The sequence below is a fragment of the Bos taurus genome, chromosome 23 (genome assembly GCF_002263795.3).
Source record: "Bos taurus isolate L1 Dominette 01449 registration number 42190680 breed Hereford chromosome 23, ARS-UCD2.0, whole genome shotgun sequence".
Lineage (NCBI taxonomy): Eukaryota > Metazoa > Chordata > Mammalia > Artiodactyla > Bovidae > Bos > Bos taurus.
In genome coordinates, this window is record NC_037350.1 from 13,730,473 (window position 1) to 13,751,070 (window position 20,598).

Consider the following 20,598-nt stretch of genomic DNA (forward strand, 5'->3'; position numbering starts at 1 on the left):
AGGACATCTCGCTGTCTCCCCAGTACCCGTTTAATCTGCTTCTTGACTCCCAAGCCCCCACCCCACCCCCCTGCTACAGCAGGAAACCTCACAGGAACTAGGAATGGCCTTTGGGTTTTGGCTTATAAATACTCACGGTCTCATTTTTCTTACTGAGAAAAATTTTTTTATCGTGTTTAACATTCTTGTTGCCGTAGTGGAAACTTTTGTTCTTTGGCGAGTTTCCCATTCCAGGCATAGGGTCAGATTCCTCAGTGGAACTCTGAACATTTTCTAGGGAAGTTTCTTTCACCAGGGAGATTGTACCTTTGGTGCATGTACATGACTGAGGTTGGATTCTGCGTTACGACTTCCCAGGAAACTAGAGGAAGAGCCGTGTGTCTGGGGCTCCGTGGGAGGCCATAATGAAAATCCTTTTATGACTCCATTACTTTTTTGGTTTTTTTTTTCCTTCCCTTACTACATTCTAGCATCTCAAATCTAAGAGAAACAGCCAGTACTTCAGCCAGTATGAGTTAGATTATGCTGTGGTAACACAGAGTCCCCAGAGTTCAGTGACATCAACAGAGGTTTCTTTCTTTCTCACGCTACTTGTTTGTAGTGGGTCAACGTAAGACCTATACTCATTATAGTAAAATTTAGGAACCAAGCCTGGCAGAACAGGCACCTCCAAAGGCATTTGCTGTACCAAAGGGGAAGAGGATCTGGTTCTGACAATTAGATGCTCTAGAATCAAGATCACTGCTGATGCTTGTATTGGTCAGGGTTCTCCAGAGAGAGCTAATAGGATGTGTATATCTCTATCCCTGTATCCCTTCCTCTCTCCTCGCTACCCTTACTCCCTACTTACCCTCCCTCCTTCCTGTCATTTATTTATTTTAAGGAACTGGCTCACTTGACTGTGGGGGCAGGGAAGCCCCAGCAGGCTGGAGACCCCAGAAAGAGTCAGTGTTGCAGCTCAAATCCAGACAGTCTGGAAACAGAATTCCTTCTTGGAGGATGTCCATCTTTTCTTTAAGGCCATTTCATTTCAGATGATTAGATGAGGCCCACCCACATTATGGAGGGTAATCTGCTCTACTCAAAGTCTACCAATGTAAATGTTTATATCCTATGTAAAAAAAAAATTACCTTCATGCAGACATCTAGTTTTATCAAATATCTGGGATCATACCATGGTCTAACCCAGTTGACACATAAAATTAACCATCATTAGCACTCAGCATCTTCTGTCAAGTCATGGGCCAGGATTAGTCACATGGCCCCACTCAGATGCAAGAGTCCAGGATGTATGGTCTATTATGTGCCTGGAGGGAGGAGTAGAAACCAGTGATATTTGATGAAGTACCAGTAATGATCACAGCTGTGAATTCTGTTACCTGAGGATGAAAGAAAGCCTCAGTCTACGTGGTCCCCATTCCAATGCCTTCTGCAAAGTTGATGTAGAAATCGTTTTATTTTTCAGTTGTTTTATTTTATTGGAGTATACTTGATTAACCTGGCTTCCCTGGTGGCTCAATCAGTAAAGAATCTGCCTGCAATGCAGAAGACCTGAATTCAATCCCTGGGTGGGGAAGATCCCCTAGAGAAGGAAATGGCAACTCACTCGAGTACACTTGCCTGGAAAATCCCATGGACAGAGGAGCCTGGCGGTCTATAGTCCATGGGGCCACGAGGGTTGGACACGACTGAATGACTAAACCGCCCCTTGGTTTACAATATTGTGTTAGTTTCAGGTGTACAGCAGAGTGAATTAGTGACACATACACATATATCCCTTCTTTTTCAGATTCTTTCTCATCTAGGTCATTATAGAATATTGGGTAGAGTTCCCTCTGCTATATAGTAGGCCGTTATTGGTTTTCTATTTTATATATCATAGTGCATATATGTTAATTCTGAACTTTTGATTTATCCCTCACCCCCATCTTTTCCCCTTGGGTAATCACAAGTTTGCTTTTGTGATTTCTGAGTCTGTTTTTGTTTGGTAAATAAGTTTATTTGCATCACTTTAAAAAGTGGATTCCACGTATGAGTGATGTAATGATATTTGTCTTTCTCTAACTTATTGCACTTAGTATGATTATCTCTACGTCCATCCACGTTGCTGCAAATGGCATTATTTCAGTTTTTATGCCTGTTGTAGTATTTCGTTGTACATATGTTCCACACATTCTTTATGCAATCCTCTTGTTGATGGACATTTAGGTTGCTCCTATGTCTTGGCTATTGAAAACAGCGCTGCAGTGAACGTGAAGGGGGGGCGTGTATCCTTTCAAATTATGGTTTTCTCCAGATATATGCCCAGGAGTGGGATTGCTGGATCATATGGCAACTCTCCTTTTAGTTTTTTAAGAACCTCCATACTGTTCTCCAGAGTGGCTGTACCAATTTTCATTCCCACCAACAGTGTAGGAGGCTTGCCTTTTCTCCACATGCTCTCTAGCATTTATTAATTGTAGACTTTTCAATGCTGGCCCTTCTGACCAGTGTGAGATAAAACCTCATTGTGGTTTTGATTTGCATTTCTCTAATAATTAGCAGTGCTGGGCGTCTTTTCATGCGCTTTTTGACCATCTGTATGTCTTCTTTGGAGAAATGTCTATTGAGATCTCTGCTCACTTTTTGATTGGGTTGTTTGTTTATTTTTGATGTGGAATTAGTTTTAGACTGAGACCTGCCTGCCCTCTTCGCTCACAGGAAAGGTTATGAGGGGTGGGTTATGACACGTCCGGGCCTCCAGGGGTACTAAATTTTAAGATTGTTACTAAACATCTTCCTCTGTTACTTCTTTACTATTTCCTTTACTGTTTTCTGTGTGTGGTGTTGCATTCAAGAATCCTTGCATGTTATGTACTTGAAGAATACCCTGAAACAGTAATTTGGCCTTTGTGGCTTTCTTTTAGTACAGAGTCTTCAGGTTGTGTTTTTTCTTGCTTGGATGAGAAAAGGCTGAATTGTTAGCCCTCACTTTGCCACTCACGCTCGCTATACTTCTGACAAGTCCCTCCCTAGTCTGGGCCTGGTTTCCCCAGCTATCTAGAGGGGCACTGAGCCCTGGGATCTCTAAGTTTCCTTCTGGATCCAACGTTCTGGGCATCTTTGGTCCACAGCCTCTCCTAGTGACCCGCCCCCTCCAGAGCCAGGGTTTGTGGACTGGCTGCCTGGTTGGGTCCAGTGGGGGCTGCATAACAAGGTTCTCCTCCTTGAAACTGGCAGGATCACTCTGGGTTCTCACTTGAAGCTGTGGCCTTGTTAGTGCTCTGCCCATGCTGTGTTCATGAGCCCAGAGAGAATCCCTTCTTCAGCCCAGCTTGGAAGCACCATCCCCCTTCCCGGTTGGTGGGGGAGCCCAGGACGAGGATGTGTCGAGCTGGATGGAGTTCTGGGAAGCATGCAGAGGACAGGACTGGGAGATGGGAACCATCCATCTTACCTAAAAGTGGGGTCTGGGAGCCAGGCCAGCCCTTTATGGCTATCCAGGCAAACCTAACATCCAAAGAGCAGAGTTTTAAGGACCTCAACATGACTTGCTGTTGCAGTATTCATATCTGATGTTTCCAGTACCCACCCCAACCAGTTGTTTTGTAGCTCAAGTGAGATAATGTTTGAGAAAGGACCTGGAAAGCTATACATGCTGTCCAAACATTAATTAATATCAGAACCTCCCTAGGGGTCCTCTCGGAGAAGACAATGGCACCCCACTCCAGTACTCTTGCCTGGAAAATCCCATGGATGGAGGAGCCTGGTGGGCTGAAGTCCATGGGGTCGCTAAGAGTCGGACACGACTGAGTGACTTCACTTTCACTTTTTCACTTTCATGCATTGGAGAAGGAAATGGCAACCCACTCCAGTGTTCTTGCCTGGAGAATCCCAGGGGCAGGAGAGCCTGGTGGGCTGGTGTCTATGGGGTCACGCAGAGTCGGACACGACTGAAGTGACTTAGCAGCAGCAGCAGCAGGGGTCCTCTTCCCTAAGAGTCCATTGTAAAATGCAGAGGATGCAGGTTCAGTCCCTGGTCCAGAAACTAACATCCCACATGCCGTGGAGCAGCTAAGCTTATGCACCCCAGCTGGAGAATCCATGTGCCGCGTTGCCCCACGTGGTGCACCTAGAACCCAACGCAGCCAAATAAATATTAAAGAAAAAAAAGAATGTTTCAAGGAACTTGTTTCTTTCAATCAGAAATTAGAGGATCACAATAGCCCCCTTAAAAAAAGTATCATCGTGTGCTGCCTTATTCCATAGATATTTTGGTGCTGCTGCTGCTGCTGCTAAGTTGCTTCAGTCGTGTCTGACTCTATGCGACCCCACAGACGACAGCCCACCAGGCTCTCCTGCCCCTGGGATTCTCCAGGCAAGAAAACTGGAGTGGGTTGCCATTTCCTTCTCCAATGCATGAAAGTGAAAAGTGAAAGTGAAGTCGCTCAGTCATGTCCGACTCTTAGCGACCCCATGAACTGCAGCCTACCAGGCTCCTCCATCCATGGAATTTTCCAGGCAAGAATACTGGAGTGGGGTGCCATTGCCTTCTCTGATTTTGGTGCTAGGAATGGAAAAGTGAACAGAGACAGTAAGTTCATTAGAATACACCATGATGCCAGATCTCAGCAAGCTCTGGATGGGCAAAGCTCATAGGAGCTCAGAGAAGGGATCAATCGATTGTGCTCATCAGGGTAGAAGCCTCCGTAGGAGCAGTGACCACAAGCTGGGTTGTAGTGTCAAGACTTTGTAGGAGGAAGCGAAGGGCACCGTAGGCAGAAGCCTCTGCACAAGCAAGGGTCAGAGTGCTGGCTAGGCTTAGGGAGACCTCGGGAAGTCTAACCTGGCTGCTGGGTGAGGCGAATGGGACCAAGTGAGAGGAGAGCAGCAGGGCATTGGTGATCACATTGTGAAGGGCTGGTGATCACATTGTGAAGGGTCTGGAATAGCATAGGAGTTGGGTGTTCGCTGGGTTTTGTTTTCTTTTAATTACCAGATGTGGAAAAACTTTCTAATTTCAGTTTTGGCTGGAAAAAAAAATGCTATTGCTCTAATTCTATTGAAACCTGTAGATTGATAATGGGAAAAATGTAGATTTCATTAGAGTTGCCGCACTGTCGTATTCATTTTGCTACTCTCCTACCTCTTAGAACTTCCACATGGAATAGAGAGGTCTCCCTGCTCTCGTCTGGTCATTTGAAACATTCAAGTAGAAGATAGGAGGCAGAATCTTATTTTAAAGTTTTCTCTTTAAAATTTTTTCAGTTGCTAAGTCATGTCCAACTCTTTAAGGAAAAAGTGCTTATTTTAGAAAGTGTAGGAAAACAGTAAAGAAGAAGGAAAAAATACAGAAAAAAAATTCTACCTTCCAGACAAGTTTGGTGCTGCTATTTGGGTAATTACTTCCAGCGAGCATTTTGAGGGTAGATACCTCGTCTTGCTTCCCTCATAGCTCAGTTGGTAAAGAATCTGCCTGCAATGCAGGAGATCCCTGGTTCAATTCCTGGGTCAGGAAGATCCCGTGGAGAAGGGATAGGCTACCCACTCCAGTATTCTTGGGCTTCCCTTGTGGCTGAGCTGGTAAAGAATCCGCCTGCAACGTGGGAGATCTGGGTTTGATCCCTGGGTTGGGAAGATCCCCTGGAGAAGGGAAAGGCTACCTACCCAGTATTCTGGCCTGGAGAATTCCATGGACTACAATCCATGGACTCACAAAGAGTGGAACACGACTGAATGACCTTCACTTCACCTTGTCTTGCACATTTCTCACTGTGTGAACCTGACCCTAGTAGGAGCTTCATCTGCATTGTCTATTGATATAGGGAGGTTCCCCTAGACCCCTTTAGGGAAAACTAGTTGAATAGAACCAGGTATGTTCAAACCCAAAATATTTCCATTCACTACCTGCAAAGTTTGGCAGTTTTCTCTCTAGGCCTCAATTTCTTCATCAGTAAAATCGATGTAAAATTTTCAGTAAAATTGAAAATAACAGCATCTCCACACTCAAGTATGTGTGTGCTAAGTCGCTTCAGTTGTGTCCAACTCTGGGCAACCCTATGGACCGTAGCCTTCCAGGCTCCTCTGTCCATGGGATTCTCCAGGCAAGAACACTGGAGTGGGTTGCCTCACCCTCCTCCAGGGGACCTTCCCGACCCAGGGACTGAAGCTGCGTCTTTTACATCTCCTGCACTGGCAGGCGGGCTCTTTACCCCTGGTACCACTGGCATGTGTACACACTCAAGAGCGAAGACCAAATAACTTCTTTGGTGCAAAGGACACAGGAAGGGGCCTTGCACACAGGAAGTGGTTCACATTTGTTATGGGTTTTTGTACTGCCCTCTGGGTGAGTCCAGCCCCCTGTAGGGGGAGGTTTGGGGGGGTGGTTGCAGGTGGAGAACTCTGCCTGTGAGAACTGTCTTTCTGTCTCATTGTCCTACACAGCAGGAGAAGGTCAAGCCTGTTAAGTCCCAGGATTAGGCCTGTGAACAAGCCAGGGTCCTAGTGCTTGTTGCCAGCTTTTCCCTGAGTAGCTCCACCATCCCCACAGCCTCCTTCCTGTGTTTATTTCTCCCCATAGGCTTTCCAGGCAGGCTGTCCCTTTAAGAAAGCAGCCGCAAGCTGTGTACTCCACTGGTAGTCCTACCTCCCCTGCTGGGTGCCTCCTTAGGCTGCAGCTGGGACCCTCCTGGGCTGGATTTGTGGGCTGGACCCTCCCTAGGAAGGAGGCTGCTTTGCATCAAGTGCACACCCCCAGGAATCCATGCCCAAGAAAGGACTTTCTGGCCAGAGCCCCCCACTGCAGTCCTGGGCTCCTATCCCTCTGCCCTGGCTCTGGGACATACAAGGATCATTCTTAAAGACTGAGCTCAGGATCCCTAAAAAGAAAGTTAGAAAATAGCTGGATAAACTTGGGAAGTGAGAGAAACCTCCGATTGTGGATTGCAGTTTGGGGATTGAGTCTGGTGATTCTTGCTGGATGGAATCTGATGGGTAAATGTGGGAAGGAGATGGGGGGGTGCAGAGCTGGGATTCCCAGTGGGTAGGGAGCCTTGGACTTGGGGCCAGCCCCACCCCTCCTCCTAGTGGTTGTCATCCCTGAGGCAGGGAGCTGAGGATTGACATCTGGAAACATCTGGAGCCAGGCCCGAGGGGTGAAGATCAAGGAGGGGCAGATGTTAGTTTTCTCTCATTTGGGGAAAACAAAGTGTGGCCTGGGAGGGCTGTGTGCGAAGATGCCCCAGGCCAAAGGCAGTGTGTGACACTGTGATTCTGTCTCAGCTGGGGACTCAGGGGCAAGAAGGGGACAGACCAGGCCCTGGGCTTGGTCTCCAGGGCCCTTGGGCCCGGTCAGCTGCCCGTGAGTGACAGCAGGCAGGGCTGGAGCGGGAGGAGGCAGGTCTGCCCAGGGTTGGGAAGAATGAAGGCCTGTTGTTCTGAAGCCTGGGAACGTTGCCCTGGGGGGAGGCCCACGCTGGCCCAGCTGAGCCTGAGAAGGCGTGGGGGAGGGGTCCCCAGGCAGAATGGGACTGAGCTGGTACCTCCCCACTTTGCAGGTCCCCCAGCCCTATTCCTGAGGCCTGGGCACAGGTGAGCTGCCTAGCTGAGAATGCCCAGGTATATTTGGGAGGGCTGGGGTCTGCGACCCCCACAGAGGATGCAGGCTAGAAGCAGGTTCAGTCCCTGAGCTCCAGATCAGAGATGCTCGCTGCCAAATTCTGCTCCGAGAGTCCTTTCCTCTGTCCCATCTTGTGCCAGGCTGTGGCTGAGGGTTTACTGAGATTGGAAAAAAAAATGCCATGATGGAGTTGGCAGAGTGTGAAGATCTGGAAAGATGTTTTGGATACGAGATTAAAGCTGTCTTTGACAAGTGACAATAATAATTACCATTTATTCTGTAGCTTGAATGTGCCAATCATAGTGCCAAGGGCTTTTGGGGTACCATTTTGTTTCATCCTCTCAGTGATTGTTTGAGTCATGAAGAGTTTTGGAGATTTTTTTAGAAAGATATTTATTTTATTATTTATTTGGCTGCGCTGGGTCTTGTGGGATCTTTCAGTCGAGGCATGTGAACACTTAGCTGCGGCATGTGGGATATAGTTCCCTGACCAGGGTTTGAATCAGGGCCCTCTGCATTGGGAGTGTGGAGTCTTAGCCACTGGACCACCAGGGAAGTCCCTGGAGATTTTTATGGATGAAGAAACTGAGGCTCAGAGAGGTGAAGGCCCTTGCCTGAGGACACAGAGCTGGTAAATTGCAGAATCAGGACTTGAACGTCTTCGCTTATTCAATGGTTCATTCCTGTGTTGGTTTAAAAATGTTGAGCCCAAGAGCCTTTTGTGTGCCAGCGATTCTGAGGGGCACTGAAGACATGGTTGGGCGCTAGGTTGGGGAAAGCCTGACCAGCCTAACCTCACAGCCCAGTCCTCAGCCCCAGGCAGAGTCTTTCAGATGAACCCAGCGACCCTGGGGAAAGAGTTGTGTTGAGAACTCTGCTTGAGAATGTTCTTTGCCTTAAATGTTTCATTTTGTTTTCACTTTAATAATAATCTTAAAAATGAATGCATTCATTCTGAATCATCTGAATGGGCATCACAGAACCTACTGCTGGCCTGAGGTTTTCGTCCCCGAGTTTATGCTTCTGTGCGAGTTGGCCCCAAGTGGTTTCCTAAAATGATAGTGTTTAACGTTAATGCTTTGTTTCTTAAACCGGATTCTGCATTGTGTGCTTGGAAGGCCCAAATACCAAAGATTAAGAAAGGCTACACTGACTCTACTGCAGGGAGGGGGAGGTGCAGTAAGGGTATCCCGGGAAGAGATGGTTTAACATCCCTTCTCCCCCTGGGGACAGAGTAAACTGGACTCAGTCTGGGGCGGGGGGAGTGAAGCAACGTGCATTTCTGATCTCGCAGGATCAGGGGGGACCCAGCCCAGAGATTCATAGAGGAACATGCAAGTCAGGAAAGAGGAAAGTCCCTGAATTAGGGGCAGGGAGCCCCATTTCCAACACACCCTCTCTGACCTCTAGCAAATGGATGCTCCTCTGTAAGTCTTTCCAGATGGGGCAGCTTGTGCAGAGGTTGGGAAGGGAAAGTGCCAAGCCTCCTGAGAGCGCTGTGTGGTTTCCTCCCAAAGAGGGGTGTTCTCTGGCCACCCCAGAACTTCAGACCTCTCCCAGGGTCCAGCCGTTGGGTGAGAAGGCCAGAGCAGGCTCCCTGACATCCGGAACTATGGATGCAACCCAGGCTTCGACCCCCTGGACACGAGCAGGCGCCTTGTGCTGGCCTCGAGGCTCGGCCCTTGGATATGGGGCCAGGTGGCCGGCACCTGGTGTGTATCGGAGAGCCCCCCAGGGCAGGTGGCCAGAGACGAGACCCAGGACCCAGACAGCCCCCTCCTCCTCATCCACCTCTTGTTCCTCTTCCTCTTCCTGCTGAGGTCTTGGGTCTTGTTGTGAGGTCACTTGTGGTCACACCTCCCTGTGAGCAACGCTCTCATTATCTTTATCCTCTGGTTCCTGTCCTTTCCCTGGATCCTGACCGATCATCCTGGGCTTCCTTTCTCCAGACCTCTCTCTGGCCCCATCCAGCTCCTGCACTAGGAGTCGGCGAGCTGGGAAGTCCTGAGAGCACAGAGTTTGACTTTGGGGTTCACAAGGTCTCCATCACTCTCACTTGACTCTAACAAGTTGGTTCCCCGTGGCCAGCTGGACTCCTTAACGTGTTGCGCCCACCCGCTTCTACATCTCTGGGCCCAGCTTTGGCACTGCGTCCTTCTCATCCCTCCCATGAGCCCCACTCTCCAGCCACTCCACCCAGCCTGCCCTTCCTTGAACTTACTCATCTCTTCCCTGCCTCTGAACCCCTGCCTGTGCAGTCCCCCCAATCACCGCCCCGCCCCGCCCCCCACCGCCCAGTCCTATTTACTCATAAGATTTTGACGCCTAGTTCAGGTCAGCTGTTTCCTCTTTGTGTCCTGCCATGACCCTGCACCCCTGAACCCTCTCCAACACAGCGAATTCTCCTCTGTGACTGTCATTTCATACTTGCCTTCACACCCTGCACTTTAGTAATTTGTCCCTCACTGTATCTCTTCAAGGGCAGGAATCGATAGACTTGGCTATTTCCACTGCCTCCCTCATCCCTGGCTCCCTGTCTGCCAGGCAGCAGGCAGGCAGGAAGTCCTGTTGGCACAAAGGCTCATGACCTGTCCCTTCCCCACTTCCAGAGGCCCTGCCACAGCTGGTGGCTTTCTGGGGTCTAGCTGAGCCATTTTGGGAAATCAAGACCTCGTCACGTGTCAGGCCCTGAAACATCCCAGAGCCAAATCCATCTCTGGGCCTGTAACCTGAGCCTCCCCATTCCCTGCACCCCGTGATCAGGTGACCCTGTTTGTTTTGACATCCTGTGAGGGGCCCAAGTGGGGACATGAGAGATCCTGATTTCAAAGCAAAAATTTCTCTGGTAGCCGCTGAAAGCCAGGCCCCTGCCAACTCCCGGGCTCCTGTGTTAGCATTTTCAGTTAATTAAGAAAACAAGCCCTGAATCCCTTGCTGCGATGGTTCTGCAGATTCAGGGCAGAAGGTGCATGTCTGTGTGCAGGAAAGGCCTCCCAGCTTCTGTAGGCAAGGTGAGCCAGAGAGGTGCTGCCGTGCCTTCTCAGCAAGAGAAGATGCTCTGAAATTGCATCCTGGGCAGCCGACTCCAGGCAGGGCCCAGAGTGTGAATTTCTGCTCCACCTGCCCTTCTCAGGGTGTTTTCTGAACGGATGGAGGATGGATACAAGCCAGAGGGATGAGAGTAGCAGAAGAGGATTCGAGAGCCCGGAATTTGCCAGTCTTCTTCTCCAGAACCAGGTTATTCCAGCTTCCTGAGGTGGTCTGGGGATGGCTTTAACTGGGCTGACCTGCCAAGGGGGAAACCCCCAGTCAGGGCTGTTGCTCACCTATGCAGAGCCTTGGTGTGAATTTAAAAGGGTATCTTTTCTTAAGGGAAATGTAGCTAAATATCAATCTATTGCTGCAGAAGCTGCCCAGCCCACCCTCTTCCTTGCCCCCACTCTCTAGGGTATTGGGTAGTAATGCCTGGCCTCCACCAGTGCTCTTCCCTGACAGAGGTGTCATTTGACATCTGCGGGGATTGGAGTTGGGCTTCTGGGCGGTGCAGGAGCACAGTTGCATCAGGTGTTGCTGCTGAGGGGCCAGCCTGTGCCTTCGCTTCCAGATGTGCTGGCCCTGCAGCCACCGTGAAGTCACACAGCTCCGTGGAAGTGGGATGCTCTTGCCCAGCCTGGACACTGCATGCGGTGCTGCCATTGGGCAGAGGACGGCAGGATGGAGACCCAGTCCTGCTCTGCCGCTACTCAGCAGTCCAGGGAAAATCACGTGGCCTCTGTGAACCTGGTTTCTAGTGGGAAATGGGGATGAGGCACACATAGAATGTGTGTCCAGAAGGTGTAGGTGTGTGTAAACGTTGGATAAAGTGTTAGTTGCTTCAGTTCAGTTCAGTCGCTCAGTCGTTGCTTAGTCGTGTCCAATTCTTTGTGACCTGCGGACTGCAGCCCAGCAGGCTTCTCTGTCCATGGAATTCTCCAGACAGGAATAATAAAGTAGGTAACCATTCCTTTCTCCAGAAGAACAATCTTCCCAACCCAGAGATCGAACCTGAGTCTCCTGCACTGCAGGCAGATTCTTTACTGTCTGAGCCACCAGGGATGTTCCAAATATTGGATAAGACATGTGCATACCCGGCCTGGCTCAGGGAACCTGGCTTCCTCCCCGACTGTATGTCTGTCTTGTTCCATCCTGCCTGCTGGCCAGGTATCTGGTTCCCTGAAAAGATGCTGGGGAGGAATAACAAAGACGTGATTAGCTTCTGCTCAGCCTGGGGAAGAAGGGGTTGTAGGGTTGTAGGGTCTCCGTATCTGGTTTAACTGTCCAAATGATCAACAGTTGGTGGCAGATATTTTTTGACTTTTGAGACCCTTGCCTTCATCCCCTGGGGAATCTCAGGGCTCCTTGCTTTCCCCAGGTAATGACGCTTCACTCACAGGGAAGGCCATGTTCTGTAGGAAGGGTCATTTGGGGAAAGCACGTCTCTCAAAAAGTGAGAATCCTTGTGGTGCTGTAAAGTGGGACACAAGTCATTTGAGATTTTGAGGGGGAGTTTCTGATCTTTCTCTGTTTTTTTATTTCTTCCCTCTTTCCCTTGCTTCCCGCCCCCCACTCACTTATTTTCCCTTTTAATTTCCAAATCAGTCCTTATGTTGTATAGCTGATATGATCAATAGCTCTTATTTCCTGGAAGACCTATTCAAAATGCCACCTGATCCTCCCCAAACTCCCAAATCCCTGGACATCAGGTGGATTTGTTTGCTTTCAACTTCTGTTGCTAATTTTTCTCACTTCGCCTTAGGACCATTTGCATGCAAAAATTGAGAAAATTGTTTTTTAATTAAGGAAAATATACTTAAAATCAGGCGTGGAATATGAGACAGTGTACTGATGGTAGATCAATAATGCTAATTGTCTGTGAAGTCACAGCTTTCTATAACATTGACTTGGCAGGTCAGAACTTTTTGGACTGACTATTGGGAAGACCGTCTCTTCTTTAAAGAGTTTCTAAACATCCTCCGGGCTTCAAAGAGAACATTTGAGATAAAGACCAAAAGAAGTTGTGAATTTGTTTCTAGAATATTAGGGAATATCTTCCAAAGGGAAAGGCCCTCACAGGATTCACAGTCTTTAGGGAAGTATTCACTGAGGAATCTGGGTAAAGATTTTCAGAGTTTTTTTATTTACTACATTTTTGTAGTTGCTCTTTTATGTACACTGTCTTCAGTAGAAACTAGAGGAAACCAAGAACTGAATAACCAAACCAGGATTTGTCTGCTGCTGAGAATTTGAGGATGGAATTCTAGCCGTGGGCTCTCATGAGTTTGCTTTTTCCCAGGGGCAAATGGCCTTGCTTCTCAGGCCTCAGTTTTCTCCTCTGTAAAGTGGTCTTGGAAAGGATAGTCACCTCCACTCTCAGCATCCTGTGCTTCTTTGACTTTGAGTCAGTTCTAAATGAGGTGGATGAACTGGAGCCTATTATACAGAGCCAAGTCAGACAGAAAAACAAATATCGTGTATTAATGCATATATATGGAATCTAGAAAGAGTGAACCTGTTTGCAGGGCAGCAGTGAAGATGCAGACAGAGCAGACTTGTGGACACAGGGAGGGAAGGAGAGGGTGGGGCGAAGTGAGAGAGTAGCATGGAAACATACACGTCACCATATGTGAAATAGATAGCCAGTGGGGATTTGCTGTATGATGCAGGGAGCTCAAACCAGTGCTCTGTAACAACCTAGAGGGTGGGAAGGAGGCTTAAGAGGGAGGAGACATATGTATACCTATGGCTGATTCATGTTGATATACAGCAGAAAGCAACACAAAATTATAAAGCAATTATCCTCCAATTAAAAATAAATAAATTTTAAAAAATCCCATGCTTTCCAAAATCCTTGAGGGAGCCCCCTGCAGGATAATCAGAGAAGAGAGGAGTCCAGGTCCTCACCCACAGGCTGGGGGAGTGGGGAGGGAGGGGAAAGAGGTGGAACCATCCAGAAGCAGAACAGAGTAGTCTTTCCCAGGGTCGGAACTTGGCACCTGAGCTTATGGAATGGCACTTGGTCACTCCAGAGAACAGCGGCCCTTTTGCCTTGGCTCTCTGAGTGGGGGTCCACTGAGACACCCCTGTGCCTGGCTGATTGTGGGGCGTGAGCCTGGGCTGCCATTCAGGGCCTCTGTCTCTATCCCTTTGACCTCCTTGGTCTGAGCGTGGATCCTCTTAGTGGACCTAAGGAGAGTTTGGAAAATCCCAAACCCAGTTTCGGAGACCAAGGAGGGTGGTCCTCTCAAGACCAAGCCCCGGGCTACTTCTCAGGTCTGGCCACACCCATCTCTGCAGGCCCCTCCTCTCACCAGCCATATCTTCACTCTTGCCCTCGGTCCCCTCTGCCTGAAGATTGATACCTGGTGAGGTATCTAGCCCTCCTTCAAGGCTCAGTTCAAACACTCCCCCTGCTTCTATAAAGTCTCCCACCCCGCTCCCCCTGGTTTCAGGGAGATGACGTTCTCCTCCTCTGCCAGGCAGACCTGCCAGTGATGAGGCACTTAGTACGTTGCTTGAAAACCACTCTTTTGCTTGGCTCTCGCTAAACCAGGAGCTTCCAGAGGCAAGGATTCCAATAGCTTTGACTGGGCTTTCCTAGTCCCAGTGACAGGTTCTAGCACATAGTAGGTAGGTCTTAATTAAACACTGGCCGAATGACAAGTGAAGGGAACCTGGGCTCTTTGCGGTTTTCCACTGAGAAGCAAGCAGGCAGGAGTGGTTTGTGTTTGGGCCATCTCCCCAGGGCCCAGCTCCACAGTGGTGTCTGAACAGAGCATGCTGATCAGTCCCCTGCTCCCCCATACCCTTCCGTGCGAGGGGCTGAGAGCTGGGCTGATGGGCGTGCAGGGAGCCCGGGGCTGGTGTAGGAGGCAGCACTGTGCTGTCCTTCTCTAGGGACCGAGGTGTGACAACTCTCAGTTCTTCCTGGCCATCGTCCCCAGAGGCCTGGGATTCCAGCAGCACTTGGGGAAAACCAGACTGTTTGTGCCTGTGATGAACACCTGTGTTGGAGGCTGAGGAGACGACTTAACTTGGTACCCGTTAGAGAGTTCTAGTGGGTCAGACTGTCCATGCTCATCAAGAGAAACCTGGGCAATGCCAGCTTGCATGAAGGCCAGGAGGATCCGAGGAGAGAAGGGGTTGCTGAGCGTCAGGAGTGAGTTTGTTTACGCTCCAGCATTTCCAGGTCCATTTGCTGAGTGCCTCCCATGTGTGATCATGGTTCTAAGCTCTGAGGGAGCCACCTGACCACGTCCCTGCCTTCGGGGAAGCGTACTTCCTAGTGAAAGTCCCGGAAGATCAAGAGGATGGGAGCTGAGGCCGGTGCCCCCCTCCAAGGCTATTCTGAGCTGGCCTCTTGGTGAGGGGTATCCTTGCTCCATTCATTAGTCCCTGCATTCTTCCCCAAGATGTTGCCTGCCAGAAGCACAGATTCTCAACCCTCCCTCCTTCCCCAGTGCTTGTTAGAGACCCCTCCCCTAGATTCCCACCATGCCCTGCACAACTCTGCCCTCTCCCCAACCTGCTTAACTGTGGACCTTTTTTCCCTGACCAACCGAGAGCCTTTCTGATAACCAGGTCTCTATATATATGTATTTTAATATTTATGTATTTGGCTGTGGAGTCTTGGCTGCAGTATTTTGTTGGTTAGTCACTAAGTTGTGTCCACTTCTCGGCAACTCCATGAACTGTGGCACCCCAGGCTTCCCTGTCCTTCAGTATTTCCCGGAGCTTGCTCAAACTTACGTCCATTGAGTTGGTAATGCCAGTCTACTGTCTCATTCTCTGTCGCCCCCTGCTCCTCTTGCCTTCAGTCTTTCGCAGCATCAGGGTCTTTTCCAGTGAGTTGGCTCTTGGCATCAGGTGGCCAAAGTATTGGAGCTTCGGCGTCAGTCCTTCCAATGCAGCATTCTGGGTCTTTCGGTTGCAGCCTGGGCTTGTAGGGTCTAGTTTCCTGACCAAGGATTGAAGCCAGGCTGCCCCCGCCACCTGCCCTGCACTGGGGGCATGGAGTCTTACCCTGGACTACCAGGGAAGTCCCCAGTTCTGCCTTCTATTCATGACCACACCCCTGCAGCATGCTGTGCCTGGCACAGAGTGGGGCTTCCACATGTGACTGTGGAATTAATAAGCCATGGGGTAAATGCTTGGTTTCATTTATCCATCTTCCCCATCCACGGTCAGCTTGCACATCTGTTCTCCTCTCTTTCTGGGTGAGTCTTGGAGTGGGGTGAACTCTTGGGGAAGCTGCTGGAAAGCTGGAAAACTGGGAGAAATGGGAGAAGACCCTGGCTGGAGTCAGCTCCTCTGTGTCCTGTCTGCAATTTGGCCGCTTGAGGCTCATCTGCCTTTGAACACACTCCCTCCCCCGGGCTGGGAAGGCGGGTAGGGTTCAGGGCTGACAGAGCTGAGCCGTGAACACGGACCCTCCTTACTGAGGCCTGTGTCTCCCTCCTCGTGGGTGGGGACAAGGCAGTGCTGAGGGACAGACCTGCCCCTGTGGGCCTCCAGTTCAGTCCGCCCAGCTGGGCCTGCAGGAGAGCAGGCCGCCTGGGAACGGCTGGGAAGTCAGGCCCAGCCTTGGGCCCACTTCCCCCAAGGCCAGGATGTGGCGTGGGACCCAGGCAGGCGGAGGTTCCCACCACTTGGCTCCTACACCCGAAACGCTCTAAGCCCAGGCGGTGTCTCCCAGCAGGAGGGGGTGGGGAGAGACTCCAGCTGCCTGGGTCAGGCCCCTGCATCAGGACCAGGGCAGCTCCATAGGCGCCCACCTCTGACATCTGTCCGCCACCTGGACAGTTGCCAGTGGCCCTGCAGTCCAGCCTTGCCTTGCCACGGGGGAAGAGATCTGGGGATTAACCATTGCAGGCCCTGCCTGAGCCAGGCTGAGGCTGGCCCTCCCAGATCAGCTGGCATCCATCCACCATGAGCCCAGGACTGGAGAGGACATATTCGCAAATGTTGTCTCATTTCATCCTCATGTCAGCCCCGTTTTCCTGATGAGTAGACTGAGGTGTGTGGAGTTACGGAATTTGCTTATGCTGATGGTGGTGCTCAGTAGTATCCAACTCCGCGGTGGACTGTAGCCCGTCAGGCTCCTCTGTCCATGGGATTTCCCAGGTAAGAACACCGGAGTGGGTTGCTATTTCCTGTTCCAGGGGATCTTCCGAACCCAGGGATTGAACTTGTGTCTCTTGCGCCACCTACATTGGCAGGTGGATTCTTTACCGCTGTGCCACCTGGGAAGCCCATGTAACGTGCTTAAGGTTATACAATTAGTAAGGAAAGTTCCTGTATTCATCCTTTATTACAGGGTCTGCTGTGTGCTAGGCAGTAATTCTGGGCCCTGTGGATACACCTTGAATGATGGACAAAAAAATGATGGACAAACAGGGAGAGATAGAAAATAATATATATAGCATCTCATATGGTGATAAGTCTATGTGGAAGATAGGAGGAGGGAAAAGGGAGTGGATGGTGTTGGGAGAGTTTTTTTTTTAATTTTAAACTTTTATTAATTCTGTTGTTGCATATTCATCATTGTATTTGTTGCATTTAAACATTTTTTCATTTAAACATATTTTTATTTTATATTGGAATCTAGTTGATTTACAATGTTGTATTAGTTTCAGATGTACAGGGAAGTGATTCAGTTACACATATACATATATCTATTCTTTTTCAGATTCTTTTCCCATATAGGTTATTATAGAATACTGACTAGAGTTCCTTGTGCGATGCAGTAGGTCCTTGTTGATCATCTTTATTATCTATAGTAGTGTGTATATATTAATCCCAAACTCCTAGTTTATTCCCTCTGCACCTTTCTTCTTGGGAACCTTAAGTTTGTTTTCTATGTAAGTCTTTCTGTTTTGTAGATCAGTTCATTTGTATCATTTTTTAAGATTCCACATTCAAGTGATATTATATGGTATTTGTCTTTCTCTGACATACTTCACTTAGTAGGATAATCTCTTGGTCTATCCATGGTGGGGCAAATGCATGATTTCATTCATTTTTATGGCTGAGTAATATTCCATTGTGTGTTTACATATCACAGCTCTTTATCCAGTCCTCTGTTGATGGACATTAGGTCGCTTCCATGTCCTGGCTATTGTCAACAGTGCTGCTGTGGACATGGAGCTGCATGTATCTTTTTGAATTATGGCTTTCTGAAGATATATGCCCAGGAGCAGGATTGCTGCATCCTATGATAGTTCTAGTTGTAGCTTTTTAAGGGCCCTCCATACTGTTCTCCACAGTGGCTATGCTATGCTATGCTAAGTCACTTCATTCGTGTCCGACTCTGTGCGACCCCATAGACGGCAGCCCACCAGGCTCCCCCGTCCCTGGGATTCTCCAGGCAAGAACACTGGAGTGGGTTGCCATTTCCTTCTCCAATGCATGAAAGTGAAAAGTGAAAGTGAAGTCGCTCAGTCGTGTCTGACTCTTAGCGACCCCATGGATTGCAGCCTAACAGGTTCCTCCATCCATGGGATTTTCCAGGCAAGAGTACTGGAGTGGGGTGCCATTGCCTTCTCCAGTGGCTATACCAGTTTATATTTCCACGAACAGTGTGGAAGTTTCCCTTTTTTGCACATAGAAGAAGGGTTATTTTAAGTAATCTCTTTGAGAAGGTTATTGCTACTTACACAGCATTTGCTGGGAGCCAGGCATGACCCAGACCACTAACCCACTAACTTAATCCCTGCAACTACCTTCGGAGGCAAATTACTATTATTTACATTTTCAGATGGGGACACAGAGGCACAGGGAGGCAAACTAAGTTGCCAAAGAAAACATAGCCGGTCAATGGTGTTGGCATCTGCACTTAAGCCACCTGAGTTCTGGCTCATTACCATTTTTCTCCCCTTCTAGGGCTACACAGACAGTAAGTGGGTGGGCAGAGGAGCGGGCCTGCAGGACCCTATTCAGACAGGTCAGGCAGGTGCTAAGGGGCAAGCGTCCTGGTGCTCCCTCCTCTGCAGCCCTTTTGAGCGGGGGAGGAAAGAGCAGAGCAATGGGTGGATTCTTTAGAGTTAAACCTGAGTGAGAAGGGAGGGCTTGAGTAGATTTGCAGAAAATAATAGACAGTAAACACTCCAGATGTGCTCTCCCCCCCTGCCCCACCCTACCCAGTTCTTCTCTCCTCTCCTGGTCCCTCCAGGCTCCTTCACTTCCCAGAGGACTCAGATCTGAAATAAGTAGGACTGTTTCTTGCTCTTGTTCTAACCTGCCCTCCCTCCATATCAGTCTGGGGAGAACTTAGTTATGATGATGATGAAGGCAGCTAACATTTATTGCAGACTTCTTGAAATGGCTGGGGAACATGTGTACATTACCACTCACACATGCAAGAAAAATAATTGCTGGAATTGATCACTTGCAATACAAAAACCTTAGCCTGGTCAATAAAGGTATCTTCATCTTTTCTGTGATGTGATACACAGAGACTTATGGTCCAGTGAAGTCAGGATTCAGTCTTCTAGGGCCCCCCTCCTTAGTGATCTGCTCGCTGGGGAAGCTCCAGTTTTCCCAAGGCCACAGGTTCCGTGCTGACGCGCACTGAGGTGTTCTGTGTTCCCTCTGCGTCTAGGATCCTGGAGCTTGTCAACTCAAAAAGATGCACAGCTTGGGAGTTGCGAATTGAGTTTTATTTGCGGCAAAATGAGGACTGCAGCCTGGGAAACAGCACCTCAGATAGCTCCGAGAGACCACTCCAAAAAGACAGTGGGGGAAGGTCAATATATAAGATTTTGGTGAGGGGGGGAGTTCAATACAATCAAGTGCTTACTTTACAAAAGGTTTTCTGCTGGTCACCAAGAGCTGATGTCACCATGAAGAGATTTCGTCCTTTTCTAGTTACGAAGAGATGCAAAGATTGGGATCATGCCATCAGTTGAGATATCTGCCTATCTAAAGAACTGCTGCACCAGCTTCCGTGGAGCACAGAGTGCGTCACTGCACCCTGACCCCTCCCTGGGGGGGCTGAAGGTCAACAGCTGCCGAGGCACAGGGTTCAGTCTTTGCAGCGGCACATGGCAGATGCCTGCACTGTTGTTCAGTCGCTGGCAGCTGTTCTTGGCAAGGGCCAGTTTGTAGTCAACAAACCGAAATCCGCTGAAGGGGCCGGGTCTGCTCTTGTCCCCGGGGCTTTTAAAGGGTTACCTGGCACCTGTTGCTGAAGCCGTGGCTTCTTCAGGTCCCTCACTCTCCCAGGCACCCACCTTCCCCTAGGGGGCCCAAGTGTCCAGCTATTGTGAGGCCCATTCTTGGGCAGGCCCGAGAACAGCCCCCCGGTCCTTCCCAACCTGCCCCTGGCAGAGCCCTGTTGCTCTGAGCTCAGCTGAAGATGGGGCTTCTCCAAGGGGCGTGGTATTTCCCCAGGTGTGCGGTCCCTCTCCTAGGATTCTCCAAGTCATTGGCTCCTTTCTAATCATGTCCCTCCTCCCAGGTGTGGAAGTGAAATCCTGCTCATTTACTTCCTCCCCCTCCTAATCCTAGAAAGTTTCTCTATTTCCTCTTCCTGTCCAGAGTAAACAACATTGCTTCTTAGTGACCCTTCCCTGCTCGGTTGACCTTTTTGTTTGCAGGGGGGTTGATGGGGGGTGGTTATAAATCTTCTCTGACCAGAGAAAAGGCCATGGCTTAGCTCTCATATTAATAGAAGGGTATGGGAGGGACTCCCCTGGTGATCCAGTGATTAAGACTCCTGGCTCCCACTGCAAGGGGCACAGGTTCGATCCCTGGTTTAGGGACCCTGCACTGCTGCATGATGTGGCCCAAAATCAACAAACCCACAACAGCAATCAGAAGGGTACAGGGGAAAAGGAGAAAAAGAAAATTAAACATCTGGATCTCCCAGAGGCAAAATATATTGGGAAATATTTTCCTCATAAAATACTCTGTATCTGGCCTGCAATATTATTCCTGAATTTGTCAGTTACTCCTCATGACGGCAC

At 49.3% G+C, this 20,598-nt stretch overlaps 1 protein-coding gene across 8 annotated transcripts in view; it reads left to right on the plus strand.

The window, feature by feature from the left end:
• The window catches only part of DAAM2 (dishevelled associated activator of morphogenesis 2), a 135,997-nt gene that overhangs the window by 30,857 nt on the left and 84,542 nt on the right, over positions 1–20,598 (plus strand). For 2 of the 8 annotated variants that reach the window (XM_059880549.1, XM_059880553.1), the window contains exons 1-2: positions 15,760–15,849; positions 16,623–16,756. The exons of 4 other annotated variants lie outside the window; for them this stretch is intronic. The gene's annotated coding sequence lies outside the window, so the exon portion shown is untranslated. Of the gene's footprint in view, positions 1–15,759; positions 15,850–16,152; positions 16,757–20,598 lie in introns of those variants that run through there. 2 more of the 8 variants (XM_059880550.1, XM_059880552.1) reach the window with 2 other exon arrangements.